This window comes from Astatotilapia calliptera, chromosome 5 (genome assembly GCF_964374335.1).
Source record: "Astatotilapia calliptera chromosome 5, fAstCal68.1, whole genome shotgun sequence".
Lineage (NCBI taxonomy): Eukaryota > Metazoa > Chordata > Actinopteri > Cichliformes > Cichlidae > Astatotilapia > Astatotilapia calliptera.
In genome coordinates, this window is record NC_137426.1 from 16,993,849 (window position 1) to 17,021,831 (window position 27,983).

At 39.8% G+C, this 27,983-nt stretch overlaps 1 protein-coding gene across 2 annotated transcripts in view; it reads right to left on the bottom strand.

The window, feature by feature from the left end:
• Positions 1-27,983, bottom strand: part of kaznb (kazrin, periplakin interacting protein b) — a 144,729-nt gene that overhangs the window by 115,798 nt on the left and 948 nt on the right. The window lies entirely within an intron of this gene.

The following is a 27,983-nucleotide window of genomic DNA, read 5'->3' on the forward strand; positions in this document are numbered from 1 at the left end:
AAAAAAATAATTGTCCAACATATTTTTAAATCACAAATATTGGTAATGAAAAACTCTATACGGGCTGGGCAGTGCTTAGAGGAATATGACTGTTAATCTGTCTGATCAACTTAATCTTGTACATTAAATTTATGAATATCAGGAAAAAGGAAAATGGTAAGCTTTGATTAACTAAAATCATCATTTAGCTCTATTTCTTGATTACCTACTACATGGTCAAAGACTACATCATTTTCTTCCTGTTTTTTCTTATGCTTCTCACCGTTCTTCAGTGAACCGGTTCAGTTCTGGTATTTGACTTTGACTGACAAACAAAAAAGCTGCCAGAAATTCTGATTTACATTTTATGACATTTTATCAACAAGACAATTAATCACTTGATTGCATGATAATCAAAATAATCACTACTTTCAGGCCTAATTGTAATTTTCTGTCAGTGAATAATCAACTAATGAGTTTTTACACACTGCGTAGTAATGTGAAACCATCGGGACTCCGAGTCGAGCATCGCTTTCTCTCTCATCCACACACCACTGAGCAGGCTAAGAGGTCAATCTGGGCAAGACTGACAGAGCGACTGATGACAGTCAAGGTCGACTTTTCAACAGAACTATCAAAGATTTATAGCCACACCTTGCAGCCTTCTCTTGAACCGTGGAAGCATAGCAAAGAGAGGCATGTTTACGAGCACACAGCAACCCTGCAGGCGACGTGGCGTACATCAAATGAGAGCGGGATGTGTGGGTGCAGGGGAGAAATAAAATGTTTATGGCAGAGGTTGATGACTGGATTCTAATTTCACATTCAACATTTACCAGGTGTACCTCTCTGCCCCAAAGATGGCCAAACACGCTGGGTAATGGCATGCTGCTGCTGAAAATGACACGCTGTCAAAATGGGATACGAACACACCCGCTTCCCCTCTCTACTCCACTTTCAATTTTTATTCAGCACATTCTAGCGCACACTGTGATAGATGATGGAGAAGACAGGTGGTTTTCTACATTACTTTGATGAGACTGAATACGTCAACATACCACATTTATTTGAAATGCCACAGGTTTTGGCCAAAGGCATAAAGAAACAGAAATATATTAACACAAAACCCCACCAAGAAATATTGAATTTGAGATTTGTTCAGCCATTTGTAATAACTTATTGCCTCTCCCTTGTGAAATTACAAACGGCTGAATCTCATCTCCAGGCTGCTGACACCCTTGATCAATGCTTCTGACAGTGTTTCAGCTCTGAGATGTACCTCTGAAAGTCTCTAACACTTTCACCTTTAATATTCTTATTGAAGCAAACCAGACAAGGCAGCAGCATATACACAAGAGCGCACCCCAGTCCTCTGCCAAGAATATGTAAGCGAGTCAATGCCAAGCCCTGTTTTCACATTGCTGATTGGATTCAATAGCAAGTGTAAGTATTCAGCATGGCCAGGCGAAGCCGAGCGTTTGTGACTATTTAAATAATGCAAAAAAGATGTCTGAAGAGGAATCTTAATGATGAAAAAAAAATCTGATTTTATTGAGAAATGTCCATTTCTATTAACAGTCTGGGCTCAAAGAACACATTTTTGTCCTTGTTTAGCACTTTTCCACTTATCTTTGTAGGTAAATTAAAAGAAATGTTGGGATGCTCTGTCAAATCTAAGTAAAAATAAAATGAGATGATTTGCAAATCTCATAAAACCATTTGAAATTCACACCAGATCATAGAAAACACGTCAAATGTTTAAATGGAGAAAATGTACAACACAGGAGGAAAATGGAACAGGGCCATGTTTACCAGTCTGTAGCATCTCATCTTCTCTTAACAACAGTCTGTTAACATCTGTGAACTGAGGAGAGCAGCTGTTGGACTTTGGGGAGAGTAATGTTGTCCCATTATTCTTCATTTCACAATAGGCCAAATGTTTTCAGGTGGTTACGGGACTGGAATGCAGGCAGACCAGTTCAGCATCTAGACTGTGTTATTTCAACAACACAATGTTGCTGAAATATGCAAGACCTTTCCTGTAATGGAGACCAGGGGTTCCATCACCTCATTTGCATTGTTAGTAATTAATTGATTGGGAATTAAAAAAAAAAAAGTATAATAAAGAAAACACACATTAGTTCTTATGAATTCTTTATTAGGTTTATTTAATGTAGGATTAAATTGACAGCTTGTAAAGGTGGAGAGACAAGGGGACTGGCCATCCTACCTGTCAGAAAAGAGCCAAAGTTAGAGCTGCTTACATTTAATTATTGGTCAGTAACCTAAGCCTCTTGCAGGATGTGGAGCAAAAGAATGAAAGCAGCTCAATTACCTGCTTTAGAGCTCCTGGAGCAGACCAGTGTGCCAGGTTAGGGGAGTATGGTTAAGAAGGGTTTTAATTTAGATAGTAACATGTGCCTTCTTTAGTAAAGTGCCAGTCCATGGATATATTTTATTCCAGTCTCGCGTCATATTATTGGAAGTAACCTATAACTGCCGGCCAAAACTGACATTTCCCAAAAAGAGACCTGGATGGCAGCATGTGTTTCTCTGAAACCTGTATTTTCCTTTCAGTATTGACAGTTCCTTTCCAGATGTGTAGGGTGCAGTTTTGGCAATTTTATTCATTAACATTGTACTTCTTATCATCAGGAGACATGCAGTCTTTTGATCTGAGAGCTAATAACAAGCTGTGTCCTCTCTAGTCTGGCGGACACAGGGTCCAAGTTTTCCAGACCTCCTTCTTCCTAGCGGTTTATATCCTGCGATGCAGGGTCCACTATTTTGCATGCCTTCCTCCACTTCTTCCTACCCAGGGCATCTTCTGGTGTAACATTCGCAGCCTTCATATCATCTTTGATTCGGTCCATCCAGCACTTTTTTGGTCTTCCTCGTGGCCTGTTTCCACCCAGATCTAATCGCTGGGCTGTCTTTGCAGTGGAGTTCTTATCGCTACAGACAACATCGGTCAAGTCGTGTGAGACCCAGAGGCCACCTCAGCATCTTCATCTCCGTGGTGTGAAGGGCTTGTTCGTGTTTGGTCTTCGCTGGTCAGCACTCTGACCCATAGAGTGCCACTGGGCGCACAATCGACTTAAGATAGATTGGCATTCTCTTGTCGCATAAGACTCCACTGACCTGACGCCACTTCATCCATGCTGTGTTGACACAAAGTCTGGCATCTGGTAGTTTCGCAGTCCGAGGTGACAAAGGACCCGAGGTACTTGAATTGGGCAACTTTAGTCAGCGGCTTGCCGTTGATAGTGATGGTACTGTCGGTCTGGGGGCCGCATTCAAGGTACTCAGTCTTCTTGATGTTCAGGTGCATGCCGATTTCGGAGAGCCGGTCTTTCCACGCTTGTGTTTGGGTTTGCAGGGTTAGGCAGTTTTCTGTTTCTGATAGGCACACATCATCTGCATACAGGAGGCTCCATGGATGTGGTGATTGCAGATCAGCCATCGCGGTGTCCATACAGAGGGTGAACAGCAGGGGCGAGAGGGCCGAGCCCTGGTGGATGCCAACGGGAAGACTGGTGATGTTCCTACTGAACATCGAAGTCCATTTCACATAAGCTTCCGGGGCACCATGAGTTCGTAGTGAAATCAGCTCGTGGGGGACCCAATCAAATGCCTTTTCCAGATCCTGTAATTATTTACTTTTTAGCATCAGTTACTTTTCCAGCCTTTTGCTGGGAAGTGTTGCTGCCATCAAATTCCAAATTTTTTTTCCATGAAATAGAAAAATATCTTAGTTTAAACATTTGATATGTCTTCTGGTTTCCATTATGGATCTGTTTTAATTACATTTTACACAGTGTCCTAACTTAAAGGTTGTAATATCAAAAATAGTAGGCAAAATTCTATTATTTTCCCAAATATTAATTGCTGTTTATTTTATTAATCCCAATTTTTTCCCTGTTTCTTCTCATTTTTTGGTTTATTTTTATTTTTTAATTTCGATTTTCTTAAATGTCTTCTGTTTCCACATGCAGATGATATGCTGTCATTTAATAAATGTCATAAGATTAACATTTTGCCTATAGGGTGAGAAAAATCGAGTGCAAAGATTGATTACACATGCCTTTCTCCCAATGATATGTAAATAAGTAAAGGCACTATTTAAAAAACAGAAAAATCATGTGTGAAACACAGTCTTTCATTTCTTCCCGGGTGTATTTTATGGTTAAAAACTTTATGAAACACTTTGGAAAACTCAGTGCATTTGCATGATTGGGTTATTTATTTCTGATTGAAAAATATTCAGATACAATCATTTAAATCAGAAGGATATTGTATATTTTGCGACGCACACTCTCACATGCAGGTGGCCCAGCGCTGCTGGTGACTGTGAGATGTGGACAGCTCATTACAATCTTTGTAGCCACCCACGGGAGCAAAAACAACATCAACAATGAACTCTAATGAGGCATGTTGGTGTTTTGTCAGCCGCTACAGTCTTTGTGAAAGGAGAATATAATATGCATATGAAAAAAAAGAAACAGTCATAAAATGATGTCCCCACTCTGGGGAAAAAGAGTGGGGACATCACAAAATATGAAAAGAGAGTTTCTATAATGCAGATATCTACAGGAAAATGTATTCAAATGAGTTCAGTCAGCTGTCCCACCAGGAACAGTGATGAAAAAATATGAAAACAACCCTTTTGCTTCTGCTTGCTTTGGAGACCACTGGTTACCAGTCAGGCAGCCTCTGCCAAGACAATTTGAGGAAGCTCCAAAAAATGTCACATTTCGATCCCAAAAGGCCGAAATCAGATGAAAGGAAGTCTGTAGGAATCCAAGTCAATCCCAAGTGAGCGCGCTCAGCTGCAATTCAATTACACCAATGCCAGATAAATACACAACACAATCTTGCTGAGGGACAAAAGCCTGCATTGAACACAGACCCAGGGAATAGCAGTATCTCCCGCAGTCAGGATGAGAGCTAGCAAATTTTAAAAAACATATTACTGTGAAGTTAATTGTTAATTTGGACAGATCAATTATAGTGCACAAAAGTTTGCTTTGCATACAAATAACTGAACCCCTGTCTGTATCTAGCCTGTAATTTTCTTGCCTCACTGTACTGCATTACTATCCAGTTTCCCCGCTGACTGTGCAATATAATACCCCAGAGAAACTGGACACGTTTTCCCCAAAGGAAAACTCCAAAGACAAAGATAAGGATACAGTGTCTCTCCAAATCAGGTGGTTGTGTAGCTCGATGAGAACAGCATTTATTTGTGAAAAGTTAGTGCAGTCTTGCAAAAAAAATTTGGAGGACAACCTCTGCGCTGTCTTGCAAGTCTATCCCATTGCACTTTGAAAGAAACAACAGGACCTGGTTTGTTAATTTTCTCACTGACCCCTGCCAGGACACGCTGCGTCTGTGACTGAGTGCAAAGCTGGAGTGATTTTAGATGTGACGATCGTGGCTGTAACATTTTTCTTTTTTATTAATTTAATGCTGACAGTATGCAGTGTTAGCGTATACCTTCAGGATTAAGCTGGCTAAGCTATTGAATCTACTGTATGTTGGTGACACATCACTGAGAGAAGCATCCAAGGACCAAACTATACATGTCCACACATGATATAGGAGGTCTGAGGGTCCTCCCTCAACACATTTTGATTTCTTGCATTCATTTGTTGCATTATGGTGAATTTTAACCTCGGCCACAGACCTTTTTTTTTTGCAGCGTTTGCATGCATATATGAGTGTCATTCACGTTCTTACACGACAGCTCAAAAAGTTTGAATGAATGCTGATCAAGCTTTGTAGGGGTGTGAAGTGGGGTCTTGTTACTTAGTTTTAGATCCACCAAGGTCTTCAAGGTCAGCTTCATGACTACTGGTTGAAAATTGACAAATAGTCTTAGACAGTACTGTATAAAGATTTAAAATGTGTCAAATTTGACCTTAGACCTCACCTTCAAGGTCAAAGTGATAATGATGCTGTGCAGAGCTGTTTAAATGTGGTGTTAAAGCTATTTTTCTTACTGCCATTGTTTATACTGATGACACAGAGGCATATAGGGAACAATACATGGGGATTATAAAAATCCCGTTATTCTATTATGACTTTGTTATGTACATTACACTAACAGGTTATACCAATTTAAATACATTTACATGTTCCTGAATAAGTACTAAAATTGGGAACAAAATAAAGTTTATCCACATGATATTCATTCCTAAATATTTAAACAAATGTACTAAACAATTAAATCATGTACTATATCCACATAAATAAAAAATGTCAGGTATATTAATGTTTTAACAGGCCAAATAACAAAAGTCTGCACTTTGCACTTACTGTACTTACAATACTGTTCTCTTAAAAGTAAACACTTCCCAGAGCTTCATTTATGTACAGGAAATCACAAAAATCATCCACAGGGCAGCAAAAAAACATGAATTGAAATATGATGCAGCGAGACTCTCAGGCATTCTGGATTGATTACGAATCATTTAACATAATCCCTGAGTAAACACGGATATACAGGCACAAATTACTTTTCGATCCTCTGTCCTGTTTCATTGGTTTCATCAAGTGTCGAAGCGAGAGGGCTAAGACTACTTTTGTGTGTTTTGTTTGAGGAAACTGACCTGCTTGAATGTCCGCGTGTTACCTGTTTTTGCTCACATAAGGAGTTTTGGAAGGGATACATGGCCCATGCATCCCCACTGAAATTTACACCTGCACATCACCAACAGGTACATTATATTCATTCATCCACAGTTTCTCTCATCACTGCAGGAGAAGCAACTGCAGCTGTGCTCACAGCCAGCAGCTGGATACCATCTGAGATCAGCCTCTTAATGTGGGTAATAGGTACTAAATGCACCATGTAAACTGTCACATCATCTCTCCTTTACAGATACCTGCTTATCTATATTATAACTGCACTAGACCAACACACCAGATGTTCATTTAGGCTAAACGTAAAATTAACCATATCATTTTAATTCCAAAGTCTGAGTATTAACTTGAATGGGTTGAGAACTGTGCAGGACATTTAATCCTTTTAACATGTAACACATTTTAACATCCAAAGCTTTGTGTTTGAAAGTAATTCGTCACTAGATACACATGAATTCAAACAAGAGCATCATATTTAATATTTTACAGGAAATCCTTTTACCTTCACACACTTCAGCTCTTTGATGTCATGATGTTTTTCTGCCTTTGCTCTTTTTTTCAGCTAGTAGGACATCATTCTTCCTCAAAACAGCTTTTTTGGGGCTTGGCATTGATTAGCACCTTGATTTGAAATTTTTATGAAGAAATAATCTTTTGTTTTGTCGACTGGCAAACATTTCTATTGACAGTGCTGTGAAAAAGTATTTTCCCTCTAGATCATAGGTGTCAAACTCTGGCCCGCGGGCCAAATATGGCCCGCAGCCTAATTACATTTGGCCCGCGAAGCCATACCAAATTATTATTGGAGCAGGCCTACTGGTATTATACAGCTAATATATATATTGTTTAGAATTAAGCTTTGCTTGTTCCATATTCAGTTTTTCAGCAAAACTTGTTTGAGTCCATAAGAAAAGATTCATTCTTATATTTAAAGGAAGATTTGTTTTTTCAATAAATATTAACGTTAGCCCGCGACTTTGTTCCAGTTTTGAATTTTGGCCCACTGTGTATTTGAGTTTGACACCCCTGCTCTAGATCATTAAGCAAATTTTGATAATAGACAAGGATAACCATAATAAATACAAAATGGAAAATGTTTTTATGTTTTTAAATACAGTTTTAAAATGATGACTTTGTGAAAAAAAGCAAGCCAAACCTACTTGGCCCTATGCAGAAAAAAATTTTTGACTCGCGCAGTCACTGCAGATTGTAGGCCTGTGCTCATTGGTCCACGTGCTGACATTAGGCTATTTGCTTTTTGGGCAAGCCTTTGACACACCAATGAACCGCTAACATTGAATCAACACAGAGAAACACTGGCAAACCTTTGATATCGCTGATGAGGCGAAAGCCCAATTTGAAACCTTTTAATCAAGGAACCATATATTACATTTAATACTTCAATGTCAATAAAAAGCATGTAATCCAGAGTTAGTGATTTCCAATTTTTTATGCTGGGCAGAGAATTAATTTACACTAGTTTATTTACAGTCTTGGGGCAAGTGTCTGTCATTTTGGGCAAATTTGTGAAAATGGTAGATTTGCTATGGAGCGTCACCAGGGAAATCACATGGGTTCTGTATTTTATTATCATTGGTTTTAGTACTATCATTATTATTATTATTATTATTATTATTATTAGTTGTTGTTGTTTTTGTTACATTCCCACAGAACTGAAACCCTAAAGAATGAGGAAAAACTGCTGGATCAGGCAGAATGGCAGCTGTCTCTTCCCTGTCCACGTCACGTCCCTCATTTCTGCATCTCACTCTCATCTCCACAGTTCCTGCAGCGCAGCAGTCACGTTTGGCTCGTTTAGATAGTGAGCTGCATCTAATGCAATCAGATCTGGATGAAGATAAAGAGTAAATTTAATAAGCTCCAGAAAAAAAAATTCGCCTTGTCTATTGTTGATATGCTGTATCCTGTTTTACTGTAGTTCAAATGCATCATAACTGGTGGTTGATGAACAAACTTATATATGTGGAAAAAAGAAGATCTGAATAGTATTTGTATTGCTAATAAGTCTCACGATGAAAGGCCTTTAGTGTTTGACACTAATAGCATAAACATCTAATAAAATTAATATAGTGTATGATCTAATAACACGAGAAGGAGTGGCAGTTCTTTGATTTGTTTACTTTTTCACAGTTAAAATTGTTAAAAAGTAGATGCACAACAAGGCTCCACCTTTGGCATCAACATCAACAACAGGGAGGCTGTAGCCCCATCACAGCAGGAGCATATCCTTTTTACCTGTTTAGGGAGAATCATGGACACCAGTTAACTTCTGATGGGCAGAACAGGCAAATAGTAAACGGTTTCCCTGATCCTGAAACATTTTTGGAGCTGAGGATATTTGGTAAATGGACTGATTGTTATACAGCACTGTTCTACTCTACTAGAGCACTCAGAGCACTCAAAGTGCTTTCTGTCTAACACATTCAGATGAAGGCATTAAAGAGCAACTTGGGGTTCAGTATCTTGCAAAAGTATACTTTAACATGCAAATGTAGCAGCCAGGAATCAAAACACCAAAGTGCTGATTATTAGATTACCTGCTTTAGGTCCTGGGTGTGAAATCTATACCCCTCTATGATTCTGAAAGATGGATACATTCATCAACAGCCGCCTGCACAAGATCCTGCATATCCAGCAGCTAGAGAAGATCACCAAAGAGGAACAAGAACAAAGCAGAAACAAATAGACACAATGATCCTGAGAAGAAAGTGGAGTTTTAGTAGCCACGATCTTGGGAAGTATACTAATGAAATCAGGTCTTGACTTGGAATCCACAGGGAACGAGCAACAGGAGAAAGCTCAGGAACACCACATCTCTCAGGAGAAACGAGAGCTCTGGAGAAGACTGCTCAGTAGCCTATTGAAGCTTGTTTCCACGGATGAAAAAACGAAACAAAAACAAACTAGCATCCATAAGTTAAAATCTTGAGTTATTTTTTCAAAATTTAGTAACTTAGTAAATCATAATTATTTTCCCAATTTAAGTTATTTCCTTGGACGTTTGTATTAGGAAGTCAAACATTTGAGATACCTAACTCAAAATTCTAAAATAATAACCTGAAATTTTGACTCATGGATGGGTAAAAAAAACAAAAAATCCATGGCTGAAGCAAGCTTCCATAGCTCGGAGTGGGGTGGGCTGGCAGGGAGAAATCAACAGCCTGTCCTCTTCATGGGGTAAAGAGGCACAGGAGACGTGACTGAGTTTCGTGCCCATGAGGTCTTTAACTCGCTTCAGCTCTTGGAGTTTGAGGAGGCTTTGGAGAGGAACTTTAAATTCGCCTCAAGGTATTCATAGCAAGCTGTGACTCAAGATGGGAAAACAGTACTTAGCTTAGTCGTTGCACAGCCAGGGAAGAACACTGTAGGCTCAGAGTTTGTATAATCTCAGGCGGTGAATTGTCAGGCAGTTTGAGAAGCTAATGAACCTGACCATCAGGTTGTTGGTGGAAGAAGCAAAGTCTGAAGACGTGCCCACTACCCAGGCAGCGTTCCTGAAGGCAGTACAGACACTAGAGGCTGACTGTGATGCTGGCTCCCGTTTTCAAAAAGGGAGATTACTCGTTATAAAGTTGTCTGTGTTTGAAAACTCTGGTTTCTCTGCCTTTTTCAAGATAAAATGGTTCTGTTCATTTCACCAACGTGACCTTCAAGGTGCACCGATGTGTATTTAAGCTGAATGTGTACACAGCCAGGATGAGGATTTGAGTGTACGATTTGCAGTAGATGTCTGTCTCTTGGCTGAGAGAAGAGTTGCCGCCCCAAGAGAAGGAGTATCGAGATTGGAAAATAAGTGGAAAATGAGATGGAAAGTTGTCAACAGTAATGTGGGCATTGTACCAGATTGTTGTGGTGGAGAGAGAGCGGTACTATTAATTGATGAATCCTAAAAAGGGCTGCAGGTGTACATGTGAGTGTGAGTGTCTGCCTGTTTCTGTGTGAGCCGTGTGATGCACCTCGACAACCTCTCCAGAGTGTGCCCAGCCCTTTGTCCACTGTTAACAGGGATACTGTAGGCTCCAGAGGCCCTATGACCCTAACTGGATAAGTATTTAATGGACAAAGGACAGCTGAGGCTGATGGGAATGTACTGCAATTCGTTTTGCAAGCATTTAGTCATAAATGACTCGTTACATCAGCTTTCTCTAAATAAAGGAAACACACATCACAACCTGTAAATATTAAGCTTAGAGATGTATGCAGAGATGCAAGTGTTAATTCCCAATGCTCCCATAATTCAATCATGTGCAAATCTGCAAACTGCTACTGGGGCTGCTAATGAAATAAACACATCCTCACTCAAATAGGTTCTTAATTTTCCTCTCTGCTATTCCGAGCATTAAACAAATGAAAACTGGTACAGGTAAGACAGTAAAGATCTCAAGGGCAGCCTGAAGGAAAACATCTTCACAATGAAGCCTCGAGGGTAGAAAGGTTTCCAGCGTTCCCTGTAGATTCCCCACACTGCACTAAGAAGCACAAATCCTTCCCTGGAAACTAGAAACTGGTATTTTTATAACTTAGAGTAGTTTTGTTGGTCAAATTAAGCATTCAGCTGCTTCCAGAGTCTGTTTACAGATCTCCTTCAGTTTATTCTTAGCAGGGCATACTCATTAACTCCAAGACAGGCACACATAAATCAAATGACCATCAGAGTACAAAATGCCAAACACTGCAAGGAAGTGAATACTGTAATCACCTCTTAAGACCGCCTACAGTAGCTTATGAGAAATAAGAGGCTGAACCCTATTCTCCATACATGTTAAAGCAGAGTATTTGGCTAAAGGTATTAGGTCAATGAAACAATGCAGCAATGTCTTAATGTAGCATTAAAATCTGTGAGAGCTGCCTCATTTCAAGTTATACTGAAGGTGTTTGGTTGAGGTGAAGGGTCTGTGCAGGAAGCACCAGTCCTTGAACCAGGACGTGGTTCATGTTTAGATGGGAAAAATGTCCTCAGTTGTTTCAATGAATTTATACAATAATCTTATTGCAATAATGCTGTCAGAAAAGAGCAATTTTTAGCAAAACGGACTGAGGAAAAAAAGCTAGCAATATCAAAATAGTGTAAGCAGAAGCAAGAGCAAAAATGACATTTCAGACCGGGAACCATAATATGAGTCCTGATTCCAGCCTTTTTTTTTTTTTTGGTGTGTGTGTCATTCAATCCCTGCGTCGTTCACCTCTCATTTACTGTCCTGTCTCTGCTGTCTGCTCTTTAATTAAGGCATAAAAATGTCAGCATTAAGGTAATTTTCTCAGACTTCCAAAGCTGGCTCCAAAACCACATAAGACTCAATAAAATTTAAAGGCTGAGAATGATGCCGAGTAAACTGGCCTCGAGAGTTTCCTTACAAGAGAAATGAATGGTAAATGGCCTGCATTTGTATAGCGCTTTTCTAGTCCCTAAGGACCCCAAAGCGCTTCACACTACATTCAGTCATTCACCCATTCACACACACATTCACACACTGGCGATGGCAAGCTACATTGTAGCCACAGCTGCCCTGGGGCGCACTGACAGAGGCGAGGCTGCCGGACACTGGCGCCACCGTGCCCTCTGACCACCACCAGTAGGCAAACATGGGGTTAGTATCTTGCCCAGGGATATTTGGCATGCAGCCAGGAGGCAGCCTGGGATCGAACCACCGACCTTCTGATTAGTGGCTGATCTGCTCTCCCACCTGAGCTACAGCCACCCCACACCTGAAGACCCAAACCTGAAAATAAATCAAAAACTGGAGATACAGGAATGTCATGCTGGGCTAAACTGGGAAGATTAGTTCAGATGGCTTCTCACAGAAATCTTAAACCCTTTAGATTATAATGCAATGCCCAATTTGCATATCTGAAAAGACCAGCAACTGGCTAACAGATCAAACACGTCTGAAAACTTGGGATATTGTAAAGGCTTCAGTCCCGATCATCTGCCAGAGTATCTTCCGAAGCAGCTGTGCACTCAGGAATAGTCAGGTGAGGTAAAGAAAAAATAAAAACCTCTCCAACTCTTTAAGAAATCTGAATGCCACTGTGATAACTGCTTCTACATTTGAGGACGAGGCTCTAGTGTGGAAGCCGAAACTGCAGGAGGGATTTCTTTTTGCCCACAGCAACATTGCCACCACCTGGCGGCTTTGACGCATGCTGCAAAAAGTAGGACGAAAACCTGCCTCAGCTGTCTCACTGACAGTGACCTGTGAGCATTTTCTTTTTTTCTTATTCTTCTTGTAAAAGTGAAGTGTTTAAAAACACTCACGAGACGCTCAAACAAGGTCATGAAGTTATCCCGGCGATACAAATCCCAAACTAAAAAGCCTCAAATGTCAAATGATTTATTAAAGCCATTTTTTTTGCCTTTAATCTGCACATATTAGACTATGTATTAAGCACGTATTAGAAAAAAAGGTTATTTCTGATCTCACCACTGATGCATAATTAAAATATGGTGCTTAGTTTAATTATACAGAAAGCTCGCTATGTTGTGGAAAAAACGGGTAAAGGGCCCTCCGCTGACTTTTGCATAACTTTGATCAGTGTGCCACCTAGTGAGGAGTACAACAGACCAGCACTGAGCAATGTGGGTTTCTCTTTTCTTCCTTTGAGTCAAAGACTTTAGTAAAACAAACCTCAGCGGGAGTGTCAAGCCGTCGGATGAACATAAAAGCCTCAGATGGCCCTTTGATAATCTGCCTCAGACCACCTCTTCAACACCTCATGAAACCACTCGGAGGATCGTGGCTCTCATTCAAATCCTTCCACTTGGGAACTCACACACGCGGGGGTCACACACAGGTAATTAATTTACAGATAACGAACGGTGCTCACTAAAATCTGGTAAACGGTCTCTGTTATGGTGAAGAGAACAAGTAGCTATGAGCTTATGTGTGTTCTCAAGTTGGGGGTTAAAGATGAATTGGTTTCGGCATCCTTAATAAGGCAAAAGCAGCAGAGAAAGAGAGTGAAATCTTGTATAAATAGTGTATAAATTAAAGCGCTTCTCTTATATAATACACTTTGTTGTTGCGCAGTGCACTCCAGGTGGTTCTGTGTTTTGATTTATTTTATCAGTGCACCTACTTCACTGCACTGTGCCTCTTCTAGTTGTACATCGGCTGGAAACTTCATACCCAAAATCACTCAAGCACATGTCGTTTTCAGCTGTGTAGGTGGAGAAAAATGGCATAAGAGACCGTCGCAGCAGCAGCAGCGGAGGCACAGCAGCTGCAGAGAACAACAAAAGCACACTTTAAACCAATAAATCACTGCATCTGCATTGTGATTGTTGTTGGAGAAACTTTTCCCTCTTTGCAAGACAGGTCTCAGTGTGAACCTCGTCAGTAATGTTTTGGTAGCTGAAAAAGTTCCCCAGCTGTGCTGCGAGTATCACAACACAATGCGGCAGGAGCTAGAAAGACACCACACAAAATGGACCCGGGAAAGCAAGGTGAGTCACTTTGAAACTGCTGCTTTCAGTAGAAAGTTTCCAAGCAAGAAAACAAGCTTAAGGAGAAACTTTGAAGATGCAACTGGCAGACAGAAGAGAAGAAACTCTTGCATCGGCTGAGATATGGAGGGGAAATCGGGATCCTCTCGTCTTTTTACAGTCGGGGTAAACATTGCTTGTTAGAGCAGACCTGTGAGAGCTCAAACATGACATTTCAAAATCCAAAGCTGCACGCAGGAGTACTTTCGAAAAGCCGGAGCTACAGGCAGCACCAGTGACAAGGCTGCCTCCAATTAGGACTGTTTGTGAGAAAGTGTCTGAACCCGTCTCGCAGGGCAGATGAAAGTGGGTCAGAGCCACATATCTTTGTGGCACTGCACAATGGCAGGTAGCACACACAACTCACCAACTTGAAGTACGACAGATGGGGATTAAATATCTGAACTCGGAATTTGCTCTTACATGGGGGTGACAGTTCTGAATCCATTATCGGTATCAGCCACTTTGATGCTCAAAATTCAATTTCAAAACAGGTTTCTATTAGGAGATGAGCCACTCTGACTGTAGACTGCAGGTAATACTGCTATCATTCATTAACGCGTTTCAGCGCACGTAAACAACTCGGAGAGTTCAAAGGCACATAAGCTCAACATTTTTACCAAGTTAGACATTCCTGTGTGGGGAAAACTGTTGCCAGCACATCTCGTGGGCTTTTTCACTTCCCTCTCACATCAAAAAACGTGTACGTTCTGCATATTCACATGGCTGCTACTCGTGAGCTTGGAGAGGAGAGAGCTGAGCGCTGTTTAATGATGCTGAGCACATCTGTGGAGGACAGCTTGACCGAAATGACATCAGAATTGTGGTGCAGAAACCATTTGACATAATTGCTGATCCATAACTAAGAGGAAGCCTCTGATTCCTAATATGTGTTCAGCATCTCTGATCTTGCCTCTGTCCATATGTTTGGTAGCAAGAAGAGGGACAAAGTAAGTGGTTTAAACAAACTGATCTTAAGAGACTGTGCTATAAAGGTCACGTTGGGTTGCATTTTTGCATTTGCAAGTCCTGTTTTAAGATATCACTGCAGTGTTCATTGTCTTTGGTTTACATGTGCAGTTTTAGTTTTCTAGACATACTAGTACTGTGTAAACGTCTTGAGTCACCACTCATTTCTTTATATTTTCCTTTCAAAGACCCAGACACTCTTGTAGGTTTCTAAAGTGGTCTTAAGGAACAGTTCTCCATCCTTTCTGAAGGTCTTTCAGAGTTTTTCTTTGGACATTGGCTACTTTTTCACTCATTTTCAGTGCAGTACTTGTACCTGACTGTTTTCTGAATAATTCTTTTGTTTGTTTAGCCACTTGACACTGACCTATGAATCATTCAAGCATAAAAAAGGTACCTAACTCAAGGTATGAACCAGTATTGTGTCTACGTATAATTTAAATTTTAATTGTAATTGTGCACCAAAAAGGTGATTCCAAAGAGTTAATACTTGGCATATCTTTCCAATGTGTGCAATGTGTCGTTAAACATTTTGGTGAAACAGAACAAGAGCACAAAAGAAGATGTGGCAAAGCTGAAAAACTATCTGCAGCACATGAACAGTATCTGAAAGAAACGGGGGAAAAATCCAGGGAAGACCTGATGAAGGATCTGTGAGTGGCAGTGGATCCATCTAGCGTTCACTGAAGCTTCATCAGACATGATCTCAGTTTAAGGGCGGCTGTCAAGAAGCCATTCTTAACGAAGGAAAACAGGGCTGAGGTACGCCCCATTACACAAGAACTCAACTGAAAGTCTGTGGCAACGGGTCTTATGGAGTGATGATAGTAGTTTTTTTCAAATAGTTTTTTCATAGCATGAACACAGGAGGTACAACAGTGAGTTGTCAGCCAGTAGTGTTGCAGATTTTTAAAAATTGATGGGCCTATGAATGCAGAAAGGTACCATCAGTTTTAATACCATCTGGAAAGTGTCTGATTGGCAAGAGCTTCATTTTTCATCATGACAATATCCCAAATTCACTGCCAATGCAGTAAAAGCATACCTGGACATAAAAACACAAAATCGAATACTATCAGTCATGAATCGGCCTCACCAGAGCCCTGACTTCAACATAACTGAAGAAGAGCGGGATCATCCAAAAGGCATTCCAAAGAAGAACACTGTGCCTAATTCCTATTATTCCAGCTAAATAAGAAGGGTGACTAAAGATTGTTTCCCCATTGCATATGAATAAATATCTCAGAATTAAGAAAACGTGCTATCAAGAATTGAACGCCAAAGCTGCAACTACTAATCAAATAAGTAATTAGTCTATTGACAGCCTAACGTTCACATCTGAAATGGCTATAAAAGTCACGGGATTGATTTTTGGTGGCTAACAAAGGTCAAAGGTGAAGCCTGTGGAGTGGTGTTATTTTCCCCACTGGATGTCACAGTGGTGAGGAATCACAGATGCACTGTGATACCACAAATGTTTACATGATCACACATAATTTTTTACATTTTTACCAGTGTTTTTTGAATGATTTACCTTCACTTCTCTGCTTCAATCTGAGAAAGATACAAGTTAGAACGGACAGCTCTGCAGAGTCATGCAGAAATCACCCAGGACCTTTATAAGAAGATTACGTGTCTTACGTGGCCGGCTAATGTAGCACAGGCCACATGTGTGACTCTCACAGACATTAAGACATATTATCCAGGGGCATGTGTAGAAAGCAGGCACTGAGCCTGATATCACTGTGGTGGCGGACACGGAGACGCGCTATTCGACAAACGTGCACACACTCTCCATTTCACAGCCGTCATGTAAACTCTGTCCCACAGTGTAATGGTGTTTCACAATGAGAGCTGCTTATCGCGAGCTCTGCAAAAGTGAACCCGACTCCTTTCTTTGAGCCACACTTTGTAGACATCTTAAGAAACTGTTGGCATTGAAAATGCTGCTCCTTCCTAAATTGGTGGCAAATCACATGTACAGTGGAGCGTCTCAGCTCAGGAGAATATCGGATTAACAAGGCGTAGGCTCCAATGGTTCTTCTCATTAGTGTTTACAGTGTCAAAACATCACTGAACCCTCTGAAAGTTACCAAAAAGTGCTACTTTTTCTCAGCGGTGACGACAGAAACTAAAGCCTCTTTTTAGTAGAGAAAAGCTCCCAGATGTTGCATGTTGTAAATTTCTGATCACATGCCGGGAGCGAATCCAGTGAAAACTGTCTTTAGCACAGATATACATGCAGTATGCAGTGTCACTCCCATCCTTTAATGGCGTGCCCTGCATGTTAAAGAGAGGAACCCGGGAGAATCGGCTATATTTCATCACCACAGGTGCGCCTGCACTAACTAGTGATGCATATTTATACAGACTCAGAGCACACCAGATTCTTCTTTTGGCCGACGGTGCTGTGAGTGCCGGGGAGTGGGAAGCCTAAATGGAAAAGGTTAGTATTTGCTGAGACGACCCCTGCCTGAACTCGCAACCTTTTCTTCTGTATACTGTGTATTTGTATGTAGAGGTGGGTGGATCGCTCCATATATTGATAATATTGATACAAATGCTGGTAATGGTATCAATAATAGGATCAATGCCTGGTTTCTAGCATCTAAGTTCAGTATATAACCCACTTATTTATTTTACTTTATTTTATTTTAGGAAATGTACACTATGAAAAATACCTTAACATTTTTGTGTTAATTGTCACGTCTATTTTATTTTTAGCCTATAACACATTTAAACAACAGAAGCTGACCCAAAGTGCTTTAGAGACAGCCACATCTACACTAAAGTTATCCAAAATACATATATATATGTACATATATTTATTAGTTTCAGATGTAGCCATTCTTGTATTTTGCTTGTTTACATTATTGTATTTTGCACAACTCTGTTGCTTGTGAAGCTCGCACACAAGAATTTCACTCACATGTGCTGTACCAATGTACCTGCACATGTGATGTGACAATAAAAGTGATTTGATTTGATTTGATACCAAGTTTCAAAATACATGAAAAACTGAAAGGTGTGTTTTTATTGTGTTAAATTGTTATTCTTAAGTAAAAAAGCATAAATTGCAAATTGATGGTGGTGATGTCATGAATCATGACACGCTGGTCTCTCCTACACAAGCTGCCGTTATAGGTTAAAAGTATCAGTACTGGTAACGGTAACAATGACCCTGCATTTACTTACCATACCATACCAGCTTTATTTATAAAGCACTTTAACATAAAACCAGGGTTCACAAAGTGCTGTACATATACAAATAGCATAAGCCAAATAAAATAATATAAAATATTATAAAATAAGCATAAGCATAAGCCAAATAAAATAAAATAAAACATGTTAAAAAAAATTGAGTCAACCCCTTAAAGAGTGCCAAAGGCTTCAGCAAATAAATATGTTTTAAGAAGAGTTTAAAACTCAGAAAGAGATGAGCCCTGCCTAACATGCAAGGACAGATCATTCCACAACTTTGGAGCAGCTACAGCAAAAGCACAATCACCTCTAAATTTATACTTAGTTTAGTACTTCGTATCATTAGATGCCAAAATAGACTACGGCAGTAATTGTAGGTCCCTTGGGGGATTGATCAGGGCTCATCATAATTGCTTATGTCATGCATCAAATTTGCATTTCTTAGGTTTCTCACACACATTTCCACTCATGCACATCTTATGCCGCTGATCTTACTGATTTGCGCACATCATTAGTTTTGTATGTACGGTAAGTTTGCTTCATAAATTAAGCTGCTGAACAGTGTGCTCACCCTTTTGTTGTTGCCTTGTGACATTACTATCTTTCCGAGCTGTATCATAAATTATGAAACATTTCCAGCTGGGTTTTTATATCTGTCAAAGTGGCACTTTTCTTAATCTACACCACCCCCCCCCCCTTTTTGTTTTGTTTTTTCCTTTTTGAAATACATACTTCTATATAAGTTTTCCATGTGAACATTGTGCTATAGCTGCTGTGCCACTGTGTCTCCTTCTCTTTCTGTTTCGTTGTCTTCTCTGTGGTGGATTATGACAAGATTATGAGATGAACACTGATGCTTTGGGAAGCAGCTCAGCGTTTGTGTAACTAAGGAGGAGAGGGGAAAAGAGGCCAGATGTAGTGGTTGTGCTGAGGCAGATATGCACATTCAGCACTCAGGCAGAGAGCTCAATGATGCAGAAACCACGGGAGGGACGTAAACGGCAAATCAGAAAATGCTCTCTAGGTGTACAAATATATTAATATCATTTTTCATCCGAGCAGTGCTGAGTGTTTTGTTGTTTTGTTTTTCTGTCCACCACTTGCAACTTCACTGTGTGTTTTTACCTTGTTTGGAACTTGAAAATCCATTTTGACAGATATGTGCAGCCACAACAGTTAAAAAAAGAAGAAAAAGGATGCACACAGTAATCATACAGATGCCAAAATGAGCAGGATTAGCTTCTCTGTGAAATCTGCTGTTGTTCATATCTTAAACACTCTCCTGGCACTTCAGTGTGTGCACACAGGAGATCGAGCAGTGACAAATTTAGCCGCTTTAAAGTGGTGGAGATGAGTAACTATTAAATCCAAGTGATGTGCTCGCTGAGCGCGCAGTATTCAGCTTATGTGCACCCACTTAAAATTTTGCAATAACCCCATGTTTCCTGTGAGGGCGTGTATGTGTTTTTGCAAGAGAGCAACAGGGAGAGACAGAGCAGATTAGGCAAAAGAGAGCAAGAGATGCATCAATTCAAAGTGTGAGAAATTACTAAAATCCTTACAAAATGAAACACTGTACAAACAGCAAAGCACTTTGTCCGGGAGACATGGAAACACAGGGGTTTGTGGTATTGCAGGAATAAATCGGTTTTGCTACAACCTGAAATAACAAAGCAACATCCAGGCTGGAACTAGTTTTGCTCTGGAAAGTGAAGCACTACCTTCTTTCTGAAAGGCATATAAAAGCCTGAGTTATACATAACTTCTTTTTTTTTTTTTACTTTGGAAGTCAGTAATTGACAGAAAAAAATGTTACCTGTTTGCAGCTTTTTCCCTCCATTATTTTTTTTTACCAGTTTCTTCAGGCCTGAACTGCAAATCCAGACCATAGTTTGTGGCTCACTATAGTTTTAAACATTTAAAAGGGGATTATTACAACATGAATTTGAGAGTTTTGATATATTTTGCATGATTTGCATGTTCCTTCAGTGATAAACTCTGGTGACTTGGTATTACCAAACTACACTACATTCGCGGTAGGGTATATACACATCAGATGTCATGAAAAAAATAAATAAAATGAGATGAGTTTATTGCATTTTTCCATCAACCTTACACAGGTTTTGTAGATGCATGACAATTAAATTACATTTTAAATTTGTCCACGTTTGTCATAATCATGTGACTGGTCGTTACATGTTTAGTATACAGACTTCAAATAAAGATGGATATGGCAACCATAACATCACGCGGTGGTTTGTGAAGTCCCACTGTGAAGGCTTAAGCTTAGATTTATTGGTTTAGTATAACTGAAAACCTCAAAATGCTACATGCTCATACATTGGCCTCTCACAACCCGAACTCCAAAGAAGTTGGTTTGCTGTGTAAAATGTAAATAACAACAGAATGTAATGAGTTTCAAATTTCAAAGACACATAAGAGAAAACATAAGAAATGTTTAAACTGAGATATTTTACTATTTCATCAAAGATATTACCTCATTTTAACTTTGGTGGCACCAACACATCTTAAAGAAGCTGGGACAAAGGGAACAAAAGTAAGTGATAATAAAGAGAATCAGCTGGAGAAACATTTTGCACCTAATTAGGTTCATTGGCAGCAGGTCAGTAACATGATTGGGCATAAAAAGAGCCTCTTAACTAGACTTTTTTAGAAGTAGCTGAATTGGCCTTACACCAACCGAAAACATTTGGCCCATCATGAAAAGACATGCATAACAAAGAAGACCAGGACTGTTGAGAATCCTATATCAGACAAGAATGGCCAACATTTCCTCTCTCCCAAGTCCAGCAGCTGGTCTCCTCAATTCACAGACGTCTACAGCATGCTGTTCAAACAGGGGACGCCGCACAGCATTAGCATACCTGCTAAACATTAGCATCCTGTGTTGCTGCCAAGTACATACAGCACAACCTCAGAGGGCCTCAAGTATAAACTGATAATAAAAAGTAATAAAAGAATATAAAATGTTGCTGGTTGTTGCATTACAGTAAGACTATATGGCTCGGGAAAGTTCAGCATCTACTAATTACACCATCTCGAGCCAATGAGCAAACTCCCACCACTCAACACACACCGCATTAAGTGAACAGCCATTGGATTATTGATCACCCTGAGGCCAAGTCTGCAAATACAGATGCATGTGATTCCTGCTCTCCCAATGACCTAAGGAGCATTATGCAGCTAAATTATGCACAACAGTGCAGTTCACAACACTGGACTACATATTTCAAACCTGGTTTGTAAAAATGAGTGAATCCCATCAACTAATAATTAACCTTTAATGAATTAGCAAGAGTGGTTGATCTGGAATGTTCCAGCTGCTCTGGCCTGAGGCTCACTGTGATAGCAGATATACTGACCAAGAGATTAAGACACGTCCACTGGTCTCGGCTCTGCTGAGCTACTTAAATCCAATATAGGGATAAAAATAGGTAGGCAGATCTAAATTAGGCTTGTAATGACTCTGAGGAAGTGATTTTCAGTGCTGCTGGGGATATCCAGGGAGTTAAGTAGGATCAATAGAGTAAGTAAGAGTATATTAACAAGTGTGTAGGATGTATCACACAAATTTAGCAGCAGTGATTACATTGTTTGCATTGTTTAGGGTGTTTAATTCATCAGGAAAATGAAAAATAAGGCAATTTTGTATTTATCTTATCGGATTTACTGTTAGTTGTTTGTGATGTATGGTCAATGATGAACAAATCTGGCGTTTAGAGGAGGTCCCCTGACCTCTCTTAGCAAAGATAGGGGGATAAATCTCCATAATAGGAAGGATGAAGATATTCAGCTCTTGACATCTGTGGACCTACTCTGTGGACGACACTGCAGGCAACCTTGCACTGTGGCCGTCCTCACATCACTTTGGTCCAGTGGAGCAGAAAGGTGACTGAAACCACTTCATTGTGTCAGGACACAACATTCTGGCAAGGAGCAGAGCCTGAGCTTGTGGGGATTTATGCAAACGTAGCAATAGCACTCATGAGGCTTTTTCATTGCCACAAGCAATTTGAAGGAAAAAAGTAGGACAAGAATTATTTCCAGAAAAGTTGAGTTGCTCTGTAATTTATTCATATTTAATTTTTTAAAAAAAGTGAAGAGAACATAACAAATGTTGAAAATGTTGAAAATGAAAGGTTTTATTGTTTTTTGAAAAATGTGTTCCCATTTCATGCAGGAAATATTGACAAAAAAGTTGGAAGAAGGGCAGCAAAAGACTGGAAAAGTTGTGTAGTGCTTAAAAAACACCAAGTGGCATAAACTCACACATAGTTGGCAAATAGTAAGACATTTTCAGAGGGTCTTTTTCTAAATATAAAATTGCAATGAATTTGGAGATTTCAGCTTCTGCAGTTCATAATTTTATTAAAACATTTGGAAAATCCTTCGGTGAGCAAGGCCAACAACAAATATTGAATAGTCGTGATCGTCGATCCCTGAGGCAGCACTTCATTAAAAATCGACAAGATTGCAAAGCAGAAATCACTGCATGAGCTCAGGAACACATTTCATAATTATTAAAAGTTCACTGCTTTATCTGCAAATGCATTACGCAGAAAAGCTCCAGAAAACCTGTTACATTCTTTGGGACTGAGGTGAAGTGGAAAAACAGTACTGTATGGAAGACACAATCCTCCAGTCTAAAGAGGAAAGAACCATCCAGTGTACTGGTTTGCATGGTATGGATAACTTGCATATCTATGAAGGCCCCAGTAATGCTCAAGAATATATAAGCTGGCACCACATACACGATATTGCCAAAAGTATTTTCTGCTGTCACACGTAGTTGAAATTGAGTGACATCCCATTCCTAATCTATAGGAATATGATATATGATGTTTTTATGTTCTTCCAGAAGCACATTTGTGATCAGACACTGATGTTGGACGAGAAGGCCTGGCTCTGTCGGGTTGAGGGTGAGGACTCTTCTTCCACCTCAAACTCACTCATCCATGTCTTTATGGATCTTGCTTTGCGCACTGGTGCGCAGTCATGTTGGAACAAGAAGATACCATCCCAAAACCTTTCCCTCAAAGTTGGGATCATGAAATTGTCCAAAATGTCTTGGAAGCACAAACATTAAGAGTTCCTGTCACTGGAACTAATCGGCTGACGCCAACTCCTGAAAAACAACCCCACACCATAATTGCCCTCGAACCAAACATTTGGTGAAATGCTGTCAAGCAAGTACGGACCTCCTAGAAACTGCCAAACCCAGACTGGTCAAACTGGAAACCCCTTCCCTGAAGCTCTCTATGCACTGTTCTTGAGGCCTGTAGTGGCTGACTACAGAAAATTTGCAACTCTGGCACTGAGCATCTTAGCATCTGCTCACCCTGCTCTGTGTCCTACCACTTTATGTCTGAATGGGTGTTATTCCCAATCGCTTCCACTTTTTATAATATCAATATAACAGCTGACTGCGGAATATTTAGCAGTGAGGAAAATTTCACGACTGGACTTGTAGCACAGTATCATGATGGAATCCAATGAGCTCGTGAGTGCAAGCCAGCAGTCAGTAGAAGCAGATACATATATATATATATATATATATATATATATATATATATATATATATATATATATATATATATATATATGTATATATATATATATATACATATATATACATATATATATATATATATATATATGTGTGTGTGTGTGTGTGTGTGTGTGTGTGTGTGTGTGTGTGTAATACCATGGGTGTGTAGTAAAACAGTCCACCTCTGATCACCCACTGAAAATATCTGGATATATCTGTATCAGATAGATATATATTCAGATAGAATATAAAAAATACAACAAAGGTGGCCCTGAATAGTCTTGATGCATGTTCAGTCATGCAGGTAGGGACATCCCAGTGAGTTGATTCTGGTCATGGGGATGTAACATTTCAGTTGGAAAAACATTGCATCACTCATCCAAGGGGAGACTGAGAAAGTCACTTGGATGAGTGATGAAATATTTCTACTGAAACGTAACATCCCCATGACCAGAATTGAATTTCTGAGATGCTCCGAATTGTTAATTTACCAAAATCTTATATCACCCAAGAATGAAAATCTGTTTCACTTTCCAAACTAGGCCGACTGATTTCTCAAGTTCCCAGATGCAAAGGCATTTAATGGCGAGTGTTACTACAAGAAGAAATGATGCAACACGGTGGTAAACCTGCTCCTGTCATTTTTAAATGTCTTGTTGCTAATTCGATCGATTCAGAATCCACCAGTAGTTTTTATAAAATAATCAAATAAGCTTCGATGTCAAAGGTTTATGTGCCATTTTCAGGCAAAAATGGGGTTTAAACAATTCGCCGATTGCTGCGTTAGCTTTTTAATTCCCCACCGTGTTCACAACTTTGGAAGCAATGTTGTAAAAGCAAAAATGGGGGGGAGGGAAAGGAGAGTGAAAAGGCAACACAAATAGGTTAAGAATGTAGTGAATAATGCATGCAGCTCTGAGAAACAGAGGCTTCACTTGTCATTTATTCAGGGAAAAGTTAACGCTCTACCTAGAAGCACAAGTGGAAAAAATGCTGTTGGAACAAAAGGACAGACTTGCTGCAGTTTTACATGTTGTCTGCACTTCACACTTCTGCTGATCTGCAGAGGAGGAGAGACTTTTATCTCATAATGACGCAAATTATAAAACACCTAATTTTACAATCCTGCTGTACTTGTATACTAACAGCTCTTGTTCGTCATCCAAAAAGTGTTTTCTCACTGGATGTCATTTTATCTTTTTTTTCTATGAAAAAAATCACTATGCATTTAACCAAATCCAGCTCATTACAACACAAGACAACAGCCTGCAACTGTGATTTGCATATCTGTTAGATTAGTCTCTAATCTAATCTGTAATTATACCCACACTGACAGTTAACCCATTCATTGAAGCCCAATCAAGTAGAACTGGATAGTGGAAACACATCATACCAAACTCGTGAGACTTCTCATGGTCAAACAAAATGAGCTGAGTGAAACTGAGACAGGAAACAAAGAAAGAAGAAGAAAGAAGATATTTCTGGGTGTGTGTGGCGTCTGTTCAGGTCACAGTATTAAAATAACATCAACTAGAAAGAGAATATGGCTCACGCTATGAGAGATTAGCTGATTTTTGAGGTGAAAAGAAGCAAATATAGCCTGTATAGCAGATGTTAAAGATCGTCCTTTCTTCAAATATTTGTGCCTTCATTTAAGAAAAATAGTACATGATGAGAACACCCTGTGTAACATGTTGAGATGTAACCACAAATTTTTAGCGATGTTCAAGTAGGGATGTGTGAGAGCTGTTAAAAGTCTGCTTGCAGCAAAGGGAAAACCTAGGGAAGCTTGTTATAAATGCTGACAACTTTGCACTCCACCATTTCGTGTGTATAAGGTGACCTCTGACATCACAAAACCTGAAGCTTCAAAATGCCTGACGTCAAAGTGACTACATCCATCTTTTGTAATATTTATGAAACTGCATGATATTTATCAGGAAAATGTGTTGCTATGTCACTGCAATGTGCTTCTAATTGTTTCCAACCCCATAATTATTAATCGGCATCTTCATCTTTTCTCTCTGAGCAAACCTTTGGTGATCGTCGCCACAGTTTTAATTAAAATTGTCCACAAAAGTTGCTTCCAAATAATTTTGCTTTACAGATTTCCGCATTTGATTTCCGTGATGAGGATGTAGGTAGCATTTCCCTCTCTGATGTTTGTGCATCAACCCTGCACAGTGGAATGATACAACGACGTTGCTGCGTCAGCTAAACCTTCGTACAGCTGCTTCACACTCACGGGTGGCTTCTATTTTCTGCCCAGCAGACGTGAAGTCTTCTTGTTCTTTCAAATCCACATTGTGACTTTCACATGCATTAATGGCATTTCAGGCAGTGGAAATTGCAGGCTGGAGGCACTTTGATATCTTTTTTATAGCCTTTATAGCCAGTGGCCGCCGAGAAGCTGCATTTTTATATGGAAAGGTTGCTGAGCGTTTCTGGGCTTTTCAGGTTTACAGAGTGTTTATGAGCTCTTATCTGAAAGTATCTAATGCCAAATCTTGACCTGCCTTATGAATCTTAATGATTCAAAGTTTTAAGATGCTCAAAAACTTAACACTATCCCTCCAAATGATGAAATATCCCATCAATCAGTGTTTCCACATTGTGTGATAGTGTTAAAAATCTGAATTTCTCGTCTTTCTTTATATATTCATAGTGAAGTGGTTTACACATTTAACTAGCAAGTCACAGATCTCCGTTAAATCCTGGGAGGTGACACAAATCCCTTTGGGGTTGCATCAGGAAGGGCATCGAACATAAGAAAAATAATAATCTGCCAAAACAAACAGGTGGTGCTACCTGCTGTGGCGGACCTTTGTTAATAAGCAGACAAAAGTAACTATTCATGGAGAGGTCTTGAATGATTAGTAATTCACGAGTCACTAGTAAATTGTTAATAGTGAAGTAATATTTGAGAAAAAAGTACATCAAAAACATTTCATCTTTTTAAATCTTTGCATGCCAGCCAGTGTATGCGAAGGCTTTGGCAGATTACATGCTAATAAATTGACTTTCTACATGATAAAAAGGCTGAGATCCACCGCCATGTGCTACAACACAATATAATCTGCTATTTATCATTCAATTTTTCCACTGTGTATGCTGATGATGAAAGGAAATACTGAATTTTATTGTGAAGGCTTGCCTTGCCTTGCTGCCATCCATGATCCAATGTGATAAGCACTGACACACCCTCTCCTTGTTTACATCCTTTTATACTGAGATGCCCTCCAGATAATCTACTGATTCAGGGCTATGAAGCATTTGTATTCTGCATACATTTGCATCTGCATACACATGTAGCTGTCATTATATGTTGGACTTATCCGGCGTTTTGTGCACACTGTTTGCACACTAATCCAGTGCATTCTCTGCTTGCCATAAAAACCTGAAACCAGAGAGACGACCAGCAGCTCAGCAGTTCTTAAAGACACTCATTTAGTGAAGATGCTTTCAGCCTCCTGCCTGTCTGAAGCAAAATATTAATCAAAACCCTGCAACCCCTTCACCAGTAATATGCTCTTATCAACGCAAGCCCGTGGATGCATTCAAACAAATTGCATTATTTATAAAAGAGTGCTCTCGTGTAAAGACAACTACAATTCACTGCACCACATCTGCATATCTATCTTCCCAAATAACTCCATGATTCAAAAATCCCAGCAGATGAACTCCTGCAACACAGCCTTGCTAAGTAACACGTGTCAAGAAGCATGAATTTTACAGCACAGGGAAATGACTGATGTGTTTCCATTATTAGCTCCACTAAGTGCTGTCTTAGCTGCGCTCGTGTTAATAACACTTGCTTTGAAACTCTAATCAGACGCCCCTCTCTGCAGGTGGTAATGACGAGAAACAAAGGCATTTAAAATTGATGTGACAAACCCGATACGTAGTATAAAGGCACATCTGTTTTGAAATCCGCCCGGGCTCTCCTCATTATCCTTCATAACACCGTGTGAAGAATCGCTATGCATTTAAGGCCGAGCGAAGGCATCAAAGGCGTTGACTAAGTTCTCGCTGCATGACTCCATGAGGAGAAATACCAGGCCAGTTATGGGAGGATGCAGCTGACACTTTGATTGTGGAGACAAGTCGATCTCTGCT